Raw genomic sequence first — 3,094 nt, 5'->3', positions numbered from 1 at the left:
TCGTCACGTCACAAAGGGGCGGGGCCCGTTTGAGGGGGTACTCGCGCTGAATCAACGAGCGCGCACATACTTTTTCTTTATTTTCAAGACACAAACACAAACTTTAAGATATTTAACTAAAAAACATACTGGTGTTCAGTCAGACTTTGAGTTACTCGGAGAAAATGCATGAAGTGTTTGTTCCACATGATATGTTCAAGGACCGACGGAAATTAAAACATTTCACGATAATTTCTTGTTTTTACAGTCTCTGGCTTTTATAACTGGTATAATTTTGGCGAGTTTAGAAATTTTGGCAGAGCCGCATTTCGGAAAGTGTAGTGTCTTAGAAAAATACCCAAAACATTTTAAAAGAAAAAAAATCACAAAAAATTGTGAGGGAAATAAAATTGCTGTTTTTTAAATCACAGAAAAAGGGGGAAAAATTATAGAAAAAAAAAATATATATATACATATATATAAAAAGTTTAAAGAAAAAAAACATCAACAACTTTTTAAAAAAATAGTTCATTTTAAAAAAAATGAAAAAACAACATTTTAAAGGAAAAAAAGCTTGCCACAAATTTTAAAATAAATATTAACTGCCAAAAATAATAAAATAAAATGTCTTCTTAACCCACAGGCATGTTTACTTATGTTGATTTATTTATTTGTTTGTTTTTTTTAGTAAAAATTGCAAATTGCAGGAGAAACATCTGAATTATTATCAGAAAATACAGCTGATTACATCTTATCTGACATCCCAAGTTTTTACAAACATAATAAAACAAAACTTTCTGTCAATTTTTTCCATATATTATCCGTATCTGTTCAACAAATAAAATGATCTGTATCCAGAAATAACACTGAAGGTGGAGGTTTATACTGGAAGTCACATTAATCTGGGCACATGTTGTATTTTTCTACTCTATTAATCATAGTTATTAAATATATGTACTAAGGCTGCATACTGAGGAAAATCGTAATTCAGAAAATATAACCATTTGAAATCTGAGCAAATTGGCTGGATTTCTTTTGATGGGAAGGAGGCAATGTGCGACAAAAGCAATGAACCCAAAATTAGCAAGAAATTAGTAAAAAAGAAGAAAGAAAGTTCCCTTTTTTCCCTAAGAGATTTTCCCTGGCTTTGTTTGAAATAATTTTCTAAATCTCAGAATTTCTTGCAATTAGTAAAACATTTCTAACCAAGTTGCTCCTTACCTTTTTCCCATGTGTTTGAAAGAAATCTAACTAATTTGCTCAGGATTCAATAGCTTAAATGCTTGAAACTATTGAATCCTGATCTGAAAAATAGCAAAAAATGGCGACAGATTATTTTTCAATTTAAGATGAGAGACTTCCTGTTGGGTTTCGAGTATGGCTGCCACTGACTGTTTTGTTTGTCTTGTGATGCTCCATACACCACCAAATTTTCGTATGTCTACATGAAAAAGACCAGAGGGGCTCCTTCATTGAAGTCTGTTAGGTGGCGCTCTTGAGCCATTTTTTGAGCCTATACAAGTAACCCGTATAATATCAAATTTTTCGCCAGCCTTGATGTCTGTGCAAAATTTGGTGACTTTTTAAGTATGTTAAGGCCCTCAAAAAAGGGTCTCACTCGTTCAAAAAAACAATAAGAAGAAGAATTCCTTCAGTTTCAATATGGTCCTCGCGCCGTTGGTGCTCAGGCCCTAAATATTGCAATGTGCATCGCAATTTTAAGCTGCCATGAAATCGGGCATTTCAGGCTGCAACAACCACAAACACAGCCTGCGAAATCCTGGAGGGACTGAACAATACAGGAGACTGTAATTTCTTTTGTGGTGCTCAAAGCATTGTAAATTTACATTTAAAAAATTAAACAGCTACATTTCTTTCCAAAAACAGTGACCCAGTTTCTCTGGATAATCCACAGAACACACTGTCAACATGTCAACAGGGAGATTTCTGTCTCCGGTGGACAATAACTCCAACAAAACTGCTCACTGTTTTCTTTTTTTGTGTCCACTGACCCTTTAAACACCTTTTTTAAAACATTGTCTACTTCATTTAAAAGTGGAGCTCGCCCAGCTCTCCGATTTCCTTGTTGCTTTCACACATCATCACTGCAAATGCACTGTACGACTGCACACAGCGACTCACTCTAACACAAAGTGACTCAGCTGGAGAGTCCACTCCAGGTTACCTTGTCAGACACGTCTCTCTAACGTACACCATCTCTATCTACCGCCTAATTAGCAACCCATGAGCATGCCGCACATCTAAGCCCAGCGACGCTCTCAATATAGATACACTATCTTGACATCTACCTTCTCCCCCTTCAGCTCCCTTTGTCTGCTCACCATGTTGCGAGTGCCGAACACAGGCAAGCTCGGCTCAATATAATGCGTCGGAAGATAAAGGGACTGACTCCCTGCCATGCCAAATCTATCCAGAACGCTATTACGGTGCCATGGCAACAGATGAAGACATGCGGGCCTCTCCGGATGGGGGCACCGCTGGTTCACTCGTCTTCTCTGCTAGACTGACTGGCAGGAAAGCTCCACGGGGCTGCTATGGCAACAGACTGATCGTATGCAGAGAGGGGTTGATGGCTGCGATGGCAACATGGGGGCCAAGCCGTCAGTTTCCCCCCGAGTTGCAGGAAATTAGATTGACTTTGATGAGGACTTGACCTCGAGCAATATTGTTTTGCATTTTGAGGATTTTCGACATGATGGAGATTGATATGCCGACACCAGCATTAGTGTGTGTGTGTGTGTGTGTGTGTGTGTGTGTGTGTGTGTGTTTTGCTTGCTGGATCTACAATAAAACAAAAGAAAGTGATGCAATATGCCAGCCATACACCAAACTAGGCTATCCACTTGTGGGTTGACACTAAGCTTGCAACTTCTAAAATATGTAGTCTCCAACTACTGAAATATGTATGCCACATCTGTGCCCAGGAACACTGTTTCTCAAGCCTTTTCACATCCAGCCCTCTAACCACGAGCACTACAGCACCAGCAGACTCCGAGGGCTGACAATGCAATCACATCAAACTGTCAGGGGGGATAGGAACAATGTCAGGAGAGCGGAGACATCTTACTCCCCCTCGTCCCTCTCTCTCCCCCCT

The sequence above is a fragment of the Plectropomus leopardus genome, chromosome 12 (genome assembly GCF_026936395.1).
Source record: "Plectropomus leopardus strain MGB_pleo_1.0 chromosome 12, ASM2693639v1, whole genome shotgun sequence".
Taxonomy (NCBI): Eukaryota; Metazoa; Chordata; class Actinopteri; order Perciformes; family Serranidae; genus Plectropomus; species Plectropomus leopardus.
This window is presented reverse-complemented; position numbering follows the sequence as displayed.